We start from the raw sequence: 18327 nt of genomic DNA on the forward strand, positions 1-18327 counted from the left end.
TGAGAGGCAGGTTGGGGCTTGTAGACCATCCCCACCCGTCACCGGCAGTGGCTAGATGCCACCGGCTGGTTTTTGCTGCCACCGGCAATTTAGTTTGCCGGTCGGCACTATTTGTTGCCGGTCAGCACTTTTTTGTGCCGGTCGGCACTTTGTTTGGCCAAGATGGCATTTTTTGCCGGCCGATTGCTGTTCATCTGCTTTTGTAGATATTTTAGGACAGCTGTATTGATTTTGCTCCCCTCCATACACGTGTATGGAGGGATCTCCCTCTTGCAAAGCTTGTCTTGTAAGCTTTACAAGAGGCATATAGAGAGGAACTCTCTCTAAGGCAAGGGAGAGGCTTTATACATTTTAGAGAGAGGAAAATACAGAGGAGAGCTCTGGTTTTCTAGGGTTAGGGTTAGATACACTCACCTATCTCTCTTTTCCTCCCATTTTGTTCACTAGGTGTTTTGTGCCTTACTATTGCACACAAACACCTAGTGTTTCACCTTCCTCTTGGAGATGAGGTTCTAAAGAGTGTGTTTTGAAGTTTTGGTGTCGGATTCAAGCTCAAGGAGGCCATTGGAGCACCATTTGTGAAGAGGACTACAAGGGTGAGAAACTAGTCCCTTTTTCCCCCATTTTTGCATTGATTTTCTACTAGTCTTAGAGCTGTTTTTGTGATTATTGTATAACATAAAAAAGTTCTATTTTTAAGCCCTCTTTATTGTTTATTAAGAGTGTTTTGTTGTTTGAGGGTTGTTGACCACCCTTAGGCCTCAAAAGGCCTCATTTTGAGCCATTTTGTGCTAGCTCCGGGATTTTGGTGTTGAGGTCTCTTCACCACTGAAATCTTGAGGGATTTCAGTGGTGAAGATGATGCTTTGAAGTCCCAAGAAGGAGAGGGCCACCCCCTCTCCTTGTTGTCCTTGAAAAGGGCATGTTTTGGCCTCCTAAGGAAGCCTATGCTTGAGTGTGTGTTGAGCATGTTTGGTTTGTTTTTCATGCTTATATATCCATGATATAACATGATTTTAAGTTGGTTTTGGAACTTCATGCATGTTTAGCATAGTTGCCATGTAATGCCTTATTTGTGCCTTAACATGTTCTAGGTTGTTAGCCTTTGTTGGAGCATGTTTTAGGCTTGTATTTGTGAAGTTTATGTGCTTATTTTGCCATGTTTTAGCTCTGTCCATAGTCGTTTGGGTTGATCTTTGCATGCATTATATAGCTCCTTTGTATTTGGGCTTGTTGGCCTTGAGTATGTGCATGTGTAGCATGCCATCTTTGCATTGTTTTGGTGATTTGGAATCATCCTACATGCTATTTCAGTCCCATTTCCATGCTTGTTTGATTGCCTTGCATGTCTCTTTAATGCTTTGAAAGCATGTGTTGCAATGCTCCATGTTTTGGCCATGGTGTATGCCTTTTTTATTTGGGCCATTTAGATGCCATCTAAGTAGTCCTTTAGCTTTATTTTAACATGCTAAACCTCTGATTTTGGTCCTTCCTTTCATGCCATGTTTGGTCATGTTAAGTGTAGTTCAATGCTCCTTTGATTTGCTTTGAACACTTGAACTATTTGTTGCATGTTTAACTCGATTTATAACTTGATTTGGCATCATTTTATAACATGATTTTAGGGCTCATGTTGCATGCTAATTGCTCTTGTTTGCCCCTTTCAAGTGTGCTTGAATGTTGTTTGTTTTGTGCTTAAGTGTTGGTCCTTATGTGCATGTGTGTGTGCATGCCATTTAGCTCTCACTCTTTAGCACTTTTGGCCACTGTTTTAGGCCTATTTTAGAGTTGCCTAATTCATGTTTAAGTCCATCTTTGCACTCATTTGTATTGCCATATGCATGCTTGTATGCTTGCATAAGTGTTTTGCCATGCCATGTTGCATCCTTAGCTTGTATGCCTAGGTTGCATTGCATCTTGCATGCATGCCTTGTTCCTTGAATTGGTGATAGGAATTGGGCCTAATTTGTTTGATTGGTTTGCATGCATTTGAAACCAAAGTTGCATGCTTGGTTCCTTGGGCCATCATGCATGGAAATGCGTGATTGGTGGCCCGAGAACCGAGGCACATGTCCCTTTGAGTCATTACAATGATAAGAGACATGTTTGGTGCATACATGCCTTGAATTGTGCTGTCATGCCTTGTTTTGCCCTCTGTTGCTGTGAGTTGCAGGTTCTGCAGGAATACTCTGCCGACCGGCAGTGTAATGTGCCGACCGGCACAATTTTCTCTGCCGACAGACCCTATTTTGTGCCGATGGCCATACTACACTGCCGGTGGAAGTTTCATCTAGCCGGTGGTGATCCCCTCTGTCCAAGGATGTAGTCCTGAGGTTTTGACAACCTCCAGAGGAGGAAAGGGAGGAAAACAGAGGCGGCTTGCGCATGGTGGCACGCTTCCCGAGGCGTTTTCCTGCTTTAATTAATTAGTTAATTTGTTAATTAATTAATTTATAATATTTAATTAGCTTGCGTAGTTAATTAATTTGTAATATTTATTTGGTCCCTTCGAGCGAGGGCAAATCTGTAATAAGCATGTGTGGGTGGTGTGAATGTCTTCCAATCCCCACTTCTTTCCTCCCTTTTATTTACCTGCTTATGATGGTAGATTAGGGCACATTTATTTTAGCATACCTTATGCTATGCATGCGTGCATTCATGCATTTGTTGACATGCATTAGGCTCGGAACATCATGCTAACTGCATCAGTACTTCAATTCCAAATTGAATATGTGATAATTGTGCATTTTCACATGACATGTCTAGGATTAGCCGAGCCTATCTTAGCGACATTTTGTATGCGATGCATTAGGCACTTCACATGGACTTGGATCATGCATGTTTGCTAACAAGTTCTTTGTTTTGGCACGGAGTACTATGTAAGTATTTCCGCTTTAGCATATCGCATGAGTGTGAATGTTACCATAACAGCATGCTTAACATGTGGCTAGATGCTTATGTGTTAAACTGTTTTGAATGCCTGTGGGTGAAGGTTGGATTGTTTGAGTTGGAAAGACTCATTGAAATCCGCATTTTAGCCTACTTGCGAGTAGCAAATTCCAAAGCATTTTCGAAATGAACGGATATGCAATGTTTCTTTCCAAATTAGGCAATCTAGTCTATACTTGTTTGCTGTGCGCATAACATAGTAATTCTAGGCTAATAATTGGAATAAGAACACATAAAGTTTTTAAAAACGGATATCACGGTTAGTAGAGGCCGGTCTTCGGACCGGGCGAAAGGGGGTGCTCATAGCTGACCTTCCCCGATCGTACCCAAGCTCCCGAGCCGAGACAACTCCGGTGATGACGGACACGTGGCCTTCGGCACCGAGTCAGGGTTTCCTAAATTCTCCCATTTAAAAATATTTAGGTGGCGACTCTGTATCTGGCAAAGCAGTCCATGTTTGGCACTACTTTTTCAACAAAATCTGTTTTCTCAAACGATTTGCCAGATTTGGACTCTTTGGTTCAGATTAAGAACCGTGACACAAATCGAGTCCGAACTGTAGCACGAGCTCCAACGAGGGCGCTGTTACAGGCACTACTGATGGTTTGCTCCGTGTTGAGAGATGTGCAGGGAAAAGAATCAGTTTCTTCGGCTAGAAGAGAGGCAAATCTTTCAAAACACTTTGTTTAGGGTTTTGGAGTTGAAGAAAAGAGGAAAGGAGAGGAGAAAACTAGTTTGGGAGAAGTTCGGCATGAATCCGGGTAGAAGCGAGTCGAGCAGCCCTCGCTGAATCGGGCTTATCTATCTGTACACTTGGATTTTAGCTATGAGGCCACCACCGTTGGAAAGCTTACTTCCGGGGCTTCATTTTTCACTCAAGAATCTCTTAAAGCCAAGTCCGGGTGGGGGAGATATGATTGGTTGAAGTTGGGTATCATCCCGATTGGATCGAATCTGCGCGGCTTCACCAAAATGGGCATAACTTTTTCCACAGGAGGAATTTTAATACAAGGTTTGCGCCATTGGAAAGCTAACTTCCGGGGCTTCAATTTGGACACCAACCGGCTATTTGTTGACCTTACCGGCCATCCACCGGCACTATATTTATCCGGCCGGCAATTTATTGTGCCGACCGGCACTTTATTTTGCTGACCGGCAATTTTTGCTAGCCGACGACCTTTCGGGGCATTCTGCAGATTGAGTGGATTCCAGCTGTGCCAGCTGGAATGCACAGAATCGATCCCCCACGCACATGTGTGTTTGTCTTGCACCTTGTGAGCCTTTGAACCCCTTAACCTTCTAGAAGCTTGAACCCTTTCGCGGCCAGCTGTTTTAGCTTCCTCTAGAAGCCTTGCACCCCCTTGAACCCCTTTGACCCTTTCCCTTTACTTAGCTTGTAAGCTAAATGCTTCCCTTGCCTTATATAAGCACCATTCCTCTCCCTTTGTCTAGGTTGGATGGTTTAAAGCAAAAAAAACCAGAGATATACCATATATATCTGATATACATGCATACAACCCTTCATCTCTCACCATATCTCTCCCATTCAACCATCAAACACCCTTGTTCTTGGGCCATTTCTTCATCAACTCATAGCACAAGGCATCCAATGCCCATTCCAGCAGCTTGAGGCTGTTCTCCAGAGCTTAGGAGCACCTAAACTTGGTCCAAGAGGTGCTAGTTTGCTGGTCTTCAAGGGTGAGTCCTCCTCTTCCCTTTTCTAGTCTTTTCTTGCTTCATATTTAAGCCATAGTTGCTTGCATCTTTGGGCTCCGACCCAAACTTCAAATCATCATATTTTGAGGTCCTCTTCATGTTTGATTGAGGACCTCTTACTGTTTGAGGACAGTAGCTAGCACTTCCTTCATTAGCTCTCTTTATGCCATAATTTTGCATAATATTTTTGGCTTGTGTGTGATCTGTTTTGAGGCATGTTATAAACTGTGAAGTTGCTTCTTTTGAGCCCTTCTTCGACATTGAAGAAGGGCTCAACACTGTTTGGATATTCTATGTGCTACTTGCTTTGAAATCCATGTGGTAGCCCCGTTTTTGTATGCCATTTTAGCCCCATCTTTGCTTGCTGTTTGGCCATGCCATAAACTGTAAAAATGCTTATCTCAGGGCTGCCTTGCTTCTGTCTTCATGCTCCATGTCCATATTATGCATGCTTTGTATAGCTGTAAGCCATTTCATATGCCTAATTTTGCATTTCGGGATTCATTCCATGCGTTGAGTGTTGTTTCGTTATGTTTCGGGGCTGTTTTGCATCACCTATCACCTCTGAAATTTGCATGAAAATTTTCCATGTTTGTGCCTTTCAAATGCGTCGAAAAGCGGCTTCATTATGCTTAAGTCTTGGACCATGAATCTATGCATGTTTGCATGTCATTTGCCTCCATGCACTTAGCATTTTGGCCATTGTTTTGGGCCTAACTAGAGCTGCCTAATTCATGTTTAAGACCATCCTTTGCTTATTTGCATGCTCACCTTGCATGTTTGCTTGTATCGGCATGTTGCATCCTTAGCTCGCATGCCTAAGTTGCATTGCATCTTGCATGCATCACCTTGCCTCTTGAGATGAGTATGATAGAGGTTAGGCCTCCTTGTGTGTTTATTTGGCTTGCATGCATTTTGAAATTGAAGTTGCACACTTGATTCTTTGGGCCATCATGCATGGAAATGCGTGATTGGTGGTCCGAGAATCGGGGCACATCCTCCTTTGAGTCATTAACATGATAAGGAATGTGATTGGTGCATAAATTGTTTGAATTGCATTGCCATGCAAGATTTTGCCCTCTGCTGCTGTGAGTTGCAGGTTCTGCAGGAATTGATTGCCAGCCGGCAGTATTTAGTGCCGACCGGCAGTCAATAGATGGCCGGTGGATCTATTTTGTGCCGGTGACTAAATGCTACTGCCGGTGGAAATTCTGGTCAGCCGATGATATCCCCCAGTGTCCTGAGAGGCATCCCTGAGACTTTGGCAGTTTTCAGAAGAGCAGAGCAGCGGAAACAGAGGCAAACTATGCATGGCAGTGCGATTCCGAGCCAGTCCCGAGCATGTGTTGCATCTGGCCCTCGCCCCGAGGCGGTTTACTGTTTTTCTTTAGTTTAGTTAATTTGTTAATTAATTAAGCAATTTGTAATATTTAATTAGCTTGCGTAGTTAATTAATTTGTATTATTATTTTGGTCCCTCCGAGTGAGGGCTTATTTGTAATAAGTGTGCGTGAGTGTGTGTATGTCTTCCAACCTCACGTCTTTCTTCCATTTTATTTACCTGCTTACGATGGTAGATTAGGGCATGTTCAAACTTAGCATACCTTATGCTATGCATGCGTGCATCCATGCATTTGTACTGCATGAATCAGGCTCGGAACATCATGCTAACTGCATTTGTACTTTAATTTCAAAATTGAATACGTGCATCAATTGATTGCATCTCACATGCCATGCTTAGGTTAGCCGAGCCTACTTCAATTGCATCCCGTATGTGTTGCATTAGTCAATCTAACATGAACTAGGACATGCATGTTTGCTAACTAGTTTATTATTTTGGCACGGAGTACTAGGTAAGCTTTTATGCTTTAGCATATCGCATGCGTGTGAGTGTTGCCATGACAGTATGATTACCATAAGGCTAGCTGCTTATGTGATATAACTGCTTGAATGCCTGTGGGTGAAGGTTGGATTGTTTGAGTTGGAAGAACTCATTGAAATCCGTGTTTTAGCCTACTTGCGAGTAGCAAATTCCAAAGCATTTTCAAAATGAACGGATATGCAATGTTTCTTTCCAAATTAGGCAATCTAGTCTATACTTGTTTGCTGCGCGCATAACATAGCAATTCTAGGCTAATAACCGGAATAAGAACGCATAAAGTTTTCAAAAACGAATATCACGGTTAGTAGAGGCCGGTCTTCGGATCGGGCGAAAGGGGGTGCTCATAGCTGACCTTCCCCGATCGTACCCAAGCTCTCGAACCGAGACAACTCCGGTGATGACGGGCATGTGGCCTTCGGCACCGAGTCAGGGTTTCCTAAATTCTCCCATTTTAAAACATTTAGGTGGCGACTCTGTATTTGGCAAAGCAGTACATGTTTGGCACTACTTTTTCAAAAATCTGTTTCTCAAAACGATTTGCCAGATTTGGACTCTTTGGTTCAGATTTAGAACCGTGACGCAAAATCGAGAGTCCGAACTGTAGCGAGGTCCCCCGCGGACTTGTTACACCATATCTTCTTCCTTTCGCGAGAGATGCGTTTTCACTTCGAATTTACCTCTGCTCCTTTCGAGTTTACCTTGGTTAAAATTCATTCCCCTTCCGTATGAGATATGGTTAAGAACATCTGTTGGTACCACCACTCATGTGAGGCATGTTTGTTTACAATTTATCCTTTCGTCTCAGACAAGTTTAGATTCATTCATTATTTATCCTCTCGCACGAGACACGTTTGAATTTATTCATTATTTATCCTCTCGCCTGAGACCCGTTTGGATTTATTCACTATTTATCCTCTCGCGTGAGATGCGTTTGGATTTATTCATTATTTATCCTATCGTGTGAGAAGCGTTTGGATTCATTCACTATTTATCTTCTCGTGTGATATGCAATTTGATTTATTCACTACCCTTCCTCGTCTCGCGTGCGACGTGTTAGGATTGTAAACCTCATCCTCTCGCGTGTAACACGTTAGATTGTAAACCTCCTCCTCTCGCATGTGACGCGTTACAATTGTAAACCACCTCATGCGACGCTTTAGGATTGTAAACCACCTCCTCTCACGTGCGACGCGTTAGGATTGTAAACCTCCTCTTTTCGTGTGCCACGCATTAGGATTGTAAACCTCCTCCTCTCCCGTGCAACGCGTTAGGATTGTAAACCACCTCCTTTTGCGTGCGACGCATTAGGATTGTAAACCACCTCCTCTCGCGTGCGACACGTTAGGATTGTAAACCTCCTCCTCTCGCAGGTGACACATTAAGATTGTAAACCTCCTTCACTTGCGTGCAACGCGTTAGGATTGTAAACCTCCTCCTCTTGCGTTCAACGCGTTAGGATTGTAAATATCCTCCTCTCGCGTGCGACACGTTAGGATTGTAAACCTCCTCCTCTCGCATGCAATGCGTTAAGATTGCAATCCTCCTCCTCTCGCGTGCAATGCGTTAGGATTGTACATCTCCTCCTCTCGCGTGCAATGCATTACGATTGTACATCTCCTCCTCTCGCATGCAACACGTTAGGATTGTAAACCTTTTCCTCTAACGTGTGACGCGTTAGGATTGTAAACCTTTTCCTCTCGCGTGCAATGCATTAGGATTGAAAACCTCCTCCTCTCGTGTGCAACGCGTTAGGATTGTAAACCTCCTCCTCTCGCGTGCAACGCGTTAGGATTGTAAACCTCTTCCTCTCGTGTGCAACGTGTTAGGATTGTAAATCTCCTCCTCTCATGTGCAACACGTTAGGATTGTAAATCTCCTCCTCTCATGTGTAACACGTTAGGATTGTGAATCTCCTCCTCTTGCGTGCAACGCGTTAGGATTTTAAACCTCCTCCTCTCGCGTGCAACACGTTAGGTTTGTAAATCTCTTCCTCTCACGTGCAACATGTGAGGATTGTAAATTTCCTCCTCTCGCGTGAGATGCATTTTAATCTCACGTTCACTTTCCTCTTCTTGCGTGAGAAGCATTTGGATTTATTCACTATTTATCCTCTTACGTGAGACACGTTTGTATCTCAAGTTCACTATTCCTCCACTCGCGTGAGACGCATTTGGATCTCAGTTTCACATTTCTCCTCTTGCGTGAAACGTGTTTGGATCTCAAGTTCACTATTCCTCCTCTCGCGTGAGATGGGTTTGGATCTCAAGTTCACTATTCCTCCTCTCGCGTGAGACGCGTTTGGATCTCAAGTTCACTTTCCTCCACTCGTATGAGACGCGTTTTGGATCTCAAGTTCACTATTCCTTCTCTCACGTGTGACGCGTTAGGATTGCAAATCGGATAAAAACAGCAGGTGCGCTTATTTGTTCATACCATCTTTCCTCCTCTCACGTGCGACGTGTTAGGATCTTGAGTCCTTGGTTAAAAATGACTGGTGAGCCCGATGTTCACACCAATCTTTCCTCCTCTCCGTGCAGTGAGTTAGGATTGTTTAAATCGATTAAAAACAACTGGTGCACCTGTCTGTTTACACCACCCCTCCTCCTCTAGCGTGAGACGCATTAGGATTGCAAATCGGTTAAAAACAGCAGGTGAGCCTGTCTGTTTACACCACCATACATGCGTAGTTAAGTTTGCTTGATTTTCTTACATCATTTCTACATGAAATGTGGTTTGCCTTGGGATTTCCACGTATAGCATGTTTATTTATTTACTTCTTTTCGTGTTTGAGATTGTTGTACCTTGTTTTGGTTTGTTCGAATGTGGCATTTTTATATTGCATTTGCATTCAAATGTTTTGTTACAGCCTCATTGCATGATCATAAGTTATGTTCTTGCATCGTGCATATCATTTGCATATTGTTCCAGAACTACGCTGGTTTGATTCCTTGCAAAGGGATACGTAGGCAGCCTGTGGGCGCAACCGTTTTTTGTCTTGCTTGTTCGTTTGTCCAAGTCTTCAGCCTTGTCAAAAATGGGTTGTCTCTGGGATTTGACATTCACTCCCGTTACTTCATGACTTCCAAGTTCTATCAAAGAGAGGCAACTGTAGACACCCAATTTTTAACCATCCTCAAGACTTGAACGTCATCGTTTGTGCACTCGATGATTGTGATTGCATACATTCATATTAAGTGCTCAAAGTGCTCGGGGGAGTGCCTTGCCTTTGAGCTTTCAAACCTTGTCTGTTTTGTGCTTTGTTTTAGACCAAAACCTTGTTATTTCTTGCCTAGAACTCTTGGTAACCTGTCGGCCACCACCATAGGCTATCGGCCATGGATAATGGTTGTCGGCCAGTGGTGTGGCCAGTTGGCCACCAATGTCTTTTTCCAGATATTTGTTAGCAGCTGTGCCAACTGTTAGCACATTGAGCTGCATGTCCCTACACGTACATGGTAGGATGTTTCTAAGCTCAAAGAGTGTTTTTCTATAAATAGGGGGGTTCCTCCCCCATTTTAGAAGGTTAGCAAGCTTGGAACAAAATTCTCTCTCTCTTTCTTGATTTCTCTCTCTCTTGAAATTTTGTACACATTCGCTCACAAATCCTTATCTTTTGCTTATACCTCCTAACCAAATCTCCTTACCTTTGAGCTGAGATTCTTTGGGGCCTTCTTTGAGCTCTAGCAAGTGGTTTTAGCTTGATTTGATGCCTAAACTTGAGCCTTGCTTCAAAGGTATAACACTTGTCTTATTTACTTTGTTTCAACATACTTGTTTTACTATCTATTTTAATTGTTTTTGGCCTGGTTTTGAACTATAAAAAGCTCTGTTTCTGTGACTTGAAAGTGGTGGTTTGAGCCTTTTTAGTTAGGGGTGGTGCATCCTTTTTGTTTTTTAGCTTGTATAGCTTTTATGCCTTTGTTTATCACTTTCAAATCTAGCTTTTTTTGGGCCTTTTAACCATTGAATTTTAGAGGTTTTTCAGTGGAAAAAAACTCATTTAGAAGTCCAAAATTGAAGGGGTTAGCCTCCCCTCCTTGCGTTCATATATTAGCTTAATGTCTTAGCTTTTTGTGGCTCAAGTCCAGCATGTTCTATACTCTGTTTTGAGCTGTTTTGCCACTGTTTTGGCTGTTTGGTACTTTTTGAGTCTTGTTTTGCATGTCTCTAGTGTAATACTTGTTGTTTTAAGGCTTTAAGCATCATTGGTTTGAGGTGATTGCATGTTGTGGTGCTTTTTATCACTTCATTTCAGCACTTATATCTCTATAATCCCTCTCAATTCTTCACTCTTTTGTTTTTCTTTGAAAGTGGTGTCAAACCACTTGTTTGCTTAAGTGTGAAATAGAAGTGCTACACCTAATGGTTTAATCCCGTAGGGGATTCATTACCAACAGTGTAATGCCTCTTTCATGACCAAAGTAACCTGTAGTTTGAGCCCTCTTTCCATTAGAGGACACTCACCAATGGACTTCATTGGTTAATGAATGTTTTGGTAATTTAAAATGAGTAAACCAAATTGGCAAGTAAAAGTGTGCAAGATAAGCATCTCTTTATTGCATTGCATGTGTTCAAATCAGATGTTAATTTGAACACAAGAAAAATGAGACATTTCATTTCATACTCAAAAGTGATTAAATATGTCATTTTCCTAGGTCTCCATTGTCCTTGATCATACATGATAGGGTGGTGGTCATTTTGGTCTAGTTTGTGCATTTATTGAACTTGTACAAATTTGGTCCCTTAGCTATTATGCATGGAAATTGCTTGATTGATGGTTTGAGAGCTAAGAGTTTCTCTCCTTTGAGCTTGCTAGATGATAAGGAAGGTAAACAATACAAAAAACCCTTGAGGAATACACTATTTTGCTCTATTTTGCTCTCTGTTGTAGCAAGGAAGTTCAAACCAACAGTGGCCGACAGCCACCACCAGTAGCCAACCAGCCCTTTGTCCCTCTTGTTGACCATTAGTGATTTTTTTGCACAATGTGTTGGTAAGATGAAGCAGAGGTGTTTTGGAAGTTGGCAGCATTTTCAGTGATCAAATGTGCAAACAAAGGCTTGCAGCCGCAAGGCAGTGGCTTTTCAGGTGACAATCGAGCGCATGCATGAGCATTCTTTGCATTCCGAGCTCATTTAACACTTAAATATCTAGCTTAAATTCGTGTTGTAATTAATTAGTTAATTTAACTAGTTATTCAATGTCGTTTTACAATTAGTTAACTAGAATAGTTAATTAGTTTCAAGTATTGTAATAATTAGTTTAATTAGCTTAGCGTAGTTAGCTTAATTAGCATAACTAGTTGGTTAGCTTTTATTCATTCGTACCCTCCTTCACGAGGGCGTAATGTTGTAATAAGTGTGTGTGTATGTCTTCCAACCCCACGTCTTTCTCCCTTTATTTATCCGCTTTTGATGGTTAGATTAAGGTCATGCTTTAATTAGCATATCACATGCTTGCATCCATTCATTCGTATTGCATGCACCGAGGCTCGGCGCATCAGACAAACTGCATTGTTATTTTAATAATTCTTTGAATACGTGTTTAACCGCATGTTATCAAATTGTTTCATATGCCATCTTAGTAGCCGATCCTATTAATTGCATTCTTTGCATGTGTTGCATTAGGCATTTTGTATAAGTTAGGAATCATGTATAATTTTCTAACATTGTCTTCTTGGCTTGGAATAATAGGTGAGTTTTTATACTTTAGCATACTTGCATAAGTGTGAATGTTGCCATGATTAGCATGTTTCTTATGAGGTTATGTACTTAAATGCTAAATTGCTTGAATGCCTTTGGATGAAGGCTTGTTGTTTGAATTGGAACGATTCAACGAATGTGTGTTTTAAGCCCACTTTGTTGAGTGGCAAATCATGTTTTAAGCCCACTATATTTGGTGGCAAATCCGCAATCTTTAAGCCCACTTGAGGTGGCAAATTTAAACTATTTTCGCAAACAAACATGAGTTGAATTGTTCCAAATTGAGCAAACTAGTTTATACTTGTTTGTGCGCATCACATAATAATGCTAGCCTAATAATCGGAATAAGAGTACATAATGTTTATAAAATATCATATCATGATTAGTAGAGGCCGATCTTTGATCGGGCGAGCGGGGTGCTTAATTCATGACCTTCCCCTTCCATACCCAAGTTCCCGAGCCGAGACAACTTTGGTGATGACAGACACATAACTTTTGACACGAGTAATAGGCTTTCTAATTTTTTTCAAAAATAAAATATTTAGGTGGCGACTCTGTATCTGACAAAGCAGTCCAATTTTGGCACTTTTGATTCAAAATCAATTTTCTAAAACGATTTGCCAGATTTGGACTCTTTGGTGTTTATCAGTTTCACATTGCACTTGTGAGATTATATTCAGAATCGTGGGAGTCCGAACTGTAGGGCTTTCTTCAAACCTTCTGAAAGGGGACACAAAATCAATTTTCTAAAACGATTTGCCAGATTTGGACTCTTTGGTGTTTATCAGTTTCACATTGCACTTGTGAGATTAGATTCAGAATCGTGGGAGTCCGAACTGTAGGGCTTTCTTCAAACCTTCTGAAAGGGGACACAAAAAAGCCGAGCTACAATAATGTTCTTTCATTTCAAAACATAAATAGTACAAAAGTTTAACTTGAATAAATACCCTACAGACTTAAATCGTTCCAAGTCTTGGCTTGGTTATAACAAAAGTGGGACTAACTCATACAATTTAAGCCCTAGGCTATACAAAAAGTGAAACAAAAATTAAAAGCTCTTGCTTCCCAAGACTCCCTCCAATGCTATTGACTTAGTGGAGGCATACCATCATTACCTGAAATTTTTTTTCCCAAATAAGGTGAGCCACAGCCAAGTAGAAATAATCTAACACAATATATGAGATTTAACAAAAATATAAGTCCAACGTGCATATACAATGTCAGAGGTAAAACATTCATACTTTTTATATAGCCATAGAATACCAAAATCCATGTTTCATTTCATTTTCCTCCAATTCATTTCAATACGTGAGCTAATTTCATTATTTTTTGAATAACCCAAATGAGACTACAACTCAATAGTTCTACGATCACATCATCAACATACAAACACTTCAAACTGTCATTTTCCAGAAATTTCGTTCTCGGGATCGGCACCAATGTATAATTTCAATATGCCATTTTACGGATATTTCGTTCGCGAGATCAGCACCCATGTATAATTTCAATTTGCCATTTTACCGATATTTTTTCTGTGGGATCGGCACCCATGTATGATTTTGGGACTTTCACCTAGAACACTCCGACTGTAGACACCCTATTTTGACCGGTCCTAAGACTTGAGTACTTTCTTTTGACCACCGTATGATAAAAATTAGAATATGTCATTTTATGAATTTTTCAACAGAAAAATCAAATTGAAACTTTAATCCAAAACCTTACTCATTATGGCCAAATATTATCAATTTGTAGAATTTTATAATATTGTATAATTTTATGTGTGTGTACATATTTTTAGGTGTTTTGATATAAATAAAAAACTAATAAAAAAGAAAAAAAATGATATCATTAGAGTATTTTTTTTTTTGGTAATGATACATCCCACTAAAAGTGGTGCTCTAAAGCACCACTAATGAGTTGGCCAGCATTTAAAAAAAGAAAAAAAGAAAAAAAACAACACAAGCAGTGGGCCCCGTCCATTGCCACATCACTAGTGGTGCTTTTAGAGCACCACTTTTAGTGGTCTCAAGCATTATTGTTTTTTTTTTTTTGGAAGAAGTGAAAGAATTTTTTTGGTGGAGAATAGAGAGGGAGACAGCTAAGAAAGAGCACAAAGGATCTTCTAGAGTCTTTTTTTCTTAAAGTTTTTTAAAGTGGTGTATTGTGTGGTTGAAATTTAATATTAAAAAATTGATGTGACTTATCATTAAATCTCAATCATATAATACACTATTCTAATAAATTTTTAAAAAAAAAAATTCTAAAAAATCATTGCTCAAGAAAGAGAGATTTGAGCATGGGGCGGTGCAAAAGCTTTTTGTTTAGGGAAAGAAAATGGAAGATAAAGGTTTTTGTTTTTAAATAATATATCTCTCTCACTGTGAAGGGCCGGGGTGGGTTTTCATAAATAATAAAAAAATGTAAAGAGGAAGCTCACATGGATCTCTCTGTATATCTCTCTCTCGGGTTGCATAAAAAAAAGAGAAAAAACACACATGGGCAGCTCTCTCTTTTGCTGGCATGGACTAGCTCTATCTCTCTCTCTCTCTCTCTCTGGGTGAAAACAAGGGGACAGCTTCATGAGTTTTGAAGCTAAAAAAAATACCGACACACAAGACACATGGGCTCTTGGTCTCTCTGTCTACGGTGAGCATCTCCAATGCACTAGGCATATAATACTTGTTAGTTAAAATGCCTAGTGTGATTCACTTTTTTCAATTTCAATGCACTAGGCATATGATTAGGCATTTTGGCTCAACTCATATTCACTAGCTACATGTAACTAGCCTTCAACGCTAGGCAAAATGTATTCAATCATTAGGATCATTTCCCTCCATCTTTGTTGTTGACGTGGCATTCTATAAAATTAATAGTATTTGGATAAATAGCTAAAATAAAGAGTATGCTTGGAGTAAAAACATAAAACAGTTGATAGGCAAAATAAAATATATGCTTTATAGTAATATTTAAATAGCTAAAATGCTTACTACCGTTGGAGATGCTAATACAAAGTGCAAAGTGAGATTTGAAATGGTGGCCTAAAGAAGAAGTTCGAGATATCTCTGTGTTTTCTTGAGAAAATTACACAGACACAGAGGGACATCTCTCTCTCTCGGTCCTTCCGTGCGAGCTCTCGTTGCAGATTTTGGCCCAAAAACAACCACAATATCTCTCTCCCATTCTCTCTCGCATGAGCTCCCGGAGATGGATATGAGATGGATAGACAAAAACACAGACCTCTCTCTCCGGGTGGGGGGGGGGGGGGGGGGTTCCATCCGAGTTTTAGAACTACCCAGCGTGGCTTGTCTCTGAACATAGATGTGTCTACCACCATGGTAATCCAGCCTGCTCCAGTGGTGGATTTTCGGATTGCAAACCAAATTGTGAAAGCTCTTTTTTTCAATTGACTGGGCAAAAGCTTCTAAAAACAAAACAAAAGAGAGCCCTCCTCCTCCACTCATCGCCGTCCTCCCAGACACCGCCGTTACGGCCGTCTCCTTTCACCTCCGCCGGTCCGTCTGCCACAGTCGTCAACCAGCACCACCATCGCCGTCCTCTATCACGGTATCCCTCACTGGTATCCCCCCTCTCTCTATATATATACATCACCGTCACAGCCATCGTCAGCCACCACCGTTGGCCGATCCGCACCGCCTCCAGCCAGAACCACCACCGCCGTAGCTGTCACGGGTGGATTTGGTGGTAACATCGGACATGACCCACATCTACTATATACCCCCAGTGGCATTCAAAGTTTTAGTACTTTTTTGACAAGATGCATATACTTGATATTGATAAGTTCTAAGAAATACTACCTTAATAGTTCAGATATGGAAGGGCAGTGAAAATAAAAACGGTGACATGTGGAGTGAAGTATGGATAAAATTAAGTTAAGTTTGGTAATTCTAAAATAAATTTTTTTTTTCATTATTTTTTTATATTTTTATATATTTTTTTTAAAAAAAAATAAAAAATACACTTATTTAAATCATAAAACGACTCCTTAATGTAGGCAAAGCAGTGAAGTATTTTGTGAGTTGCAAAAACCTGGACGGGGGATTTGGATGCTCACCTGGGGCAGAATCGCATGCATCGCAAAGTGGGGCCCTCCATTGAGAATGAGTACATGGACGTTGAAGACACATAGATCTTCGATAGTTGATGAATGGAATCCGGATCCTCGGCCGCCCTACCCGGCGGCCCTACCCGGCAGCCCCCCAAAACGACGTCGTTTTGGGGGTTTTTGAATTTTTTTTTTCTTTTCTTCTTCTTCGTTCTGGCCGAAGAGAGAGAGGAAGAAGAGAGAGAGGAAGGGGAGGGGAGGGTCGCCGTCGCAGGTCGGACGATCGTCGCCTTGCCTCGCCTCGCCTCGCCTCCGCCGTCGCGGGTCGTCCAGCGCCTCCGATCGTCGCCTCGCCTCCGCCTCCGGCCCGCCTCCGCCTCCTCCTCCTCCTCCCCCGGTGATTATGGCCCCCCTCCCCTCCCCTCCGGCCCACCGGCGGCTCCCCTCCCCTCCCCCTCTCTCTCTTCTTCCTCTCCCCTCCCCTCCCCTCGCCTCTGGTTCGGCCAGAATGAGGAAGAAGAAAGAAAAAAAAAAAATCAAAAAACCCCCAAAACGACGTCGTTTTGGGGGGCTGTTGGGACGGCCGCCGAGAACGGCCGCCGAGAATCCGGACTCTGATGAATGACCAGGGGTTTAAACACCTTTACTTTTATTTTGAGCGTCTGTGAGAATTTTATTTTATTCATTTTTTTATATATATAATATTTAAAATGTTATAATAAATTTTTACTTTATTTATTTTTATTCTATTCTTTAATTGATTTTTGTAATTATATATATGTATATATTTGACATATCATGCATATTCATGTTTTGTATCTATATTTCATGTATCTTGATTCAGTTAAGTTTGTATTTGTGAATTTAATCAATTCTTATGCGATTATGAGCACTACCTAATGTTCTTAAGATGATTCACATGTCATATTTTAGAAACCGAATCTTCGACTGCATCTCATGAGTAAATTGCATTAGGAATTTGTATATAAGATCATGCATATTTTACTAACTTTGTTTTGTAGCTTGTTCTCGGGACCTCAATAAATATGTGAGTTTTTATGCTTTAACATCCCGCTAGTGCATAATTTTTTTATTATATTTAGCATCCTACCATAAGGCTAATTGCTTAAATGATAACTTGTTTGAATGACTGTGGATGAAGGCTTATTGCTTGAATTGAATGATTCAACGAATGTACGTTTAACCCCACTTTGTAATGGCAAATTCACAAACTTTAAGCTCACTTGACGTGGTAAATTCAAACCCTTTGCAAAACAAACATGAAATTGAAATTGTTCCAATTCTTGCAAAATTAGTTTATACTTGTATACTTCACATGTAAGAAAATAAAATTTATATAATGTTTAGTAAAGGCCGATCTTTTGATCAGGTGAGCGAATGTGCTCAATTAATGACCTTCCCCCTTCATACCTATGGTTCTGAGCCAAGCATCCTTGATTACGACGAATAGTGGCATTGGCATGAGTCACGAGTTTCCTAATTTTTTCAAAATAAATATTAGGAGGCGACTCTGAGATCTGATGACGCAGTCCATTTTTGACAAAATTGCAATAAAATAGATTTTCAATGAAAATTGTCAAATCTAAACACTCATCTATGTTTCGCATTGCATTCGTGAAACTAGATCAAAGAAATCAATGGTCCGAACTGTTTAACACGCACGGGTACCCCCAGGTATGTTACATTATTATTTTCTACTTATAAAATATCAAAAATATATTATACCAATTTATATAAACACACCTAAAATTATGTACACACACATAAAATTATATAAAAATATATAAAATTATAAAATACTGCAAATTAATAAAATATTTTAGTGATATAAAATCATTTGGCAAAAATGGGTAAAGTTTGGGATTAAAGGTTCAATCTGACCAAAGTCTTAGAGCGGGTCAAAATGGAATGTCTACAACAACTTAATTTCAATGGAATCCATTCCATTTCTCCTCCCAAACAAACATACATATACAATATATTTAAACATGGTCA

The sequence above is a fragment of the Camellia sinensis genome, chromosome 1 (genome assembly GCF_055761805.1).
Source record: "Camellia sinensis isolate YWXY chromosome 1, ASM5576180v1, whole genome shotgun sequence".
In the NCBI taxonomy this organism is placed as follows: domain Eukaryota; kingdom Viridiplantae; phylum Streptophyta; class Magnoliopsida; order Ericales; family Theaceae; genus Camellia; species Camellia sinensis.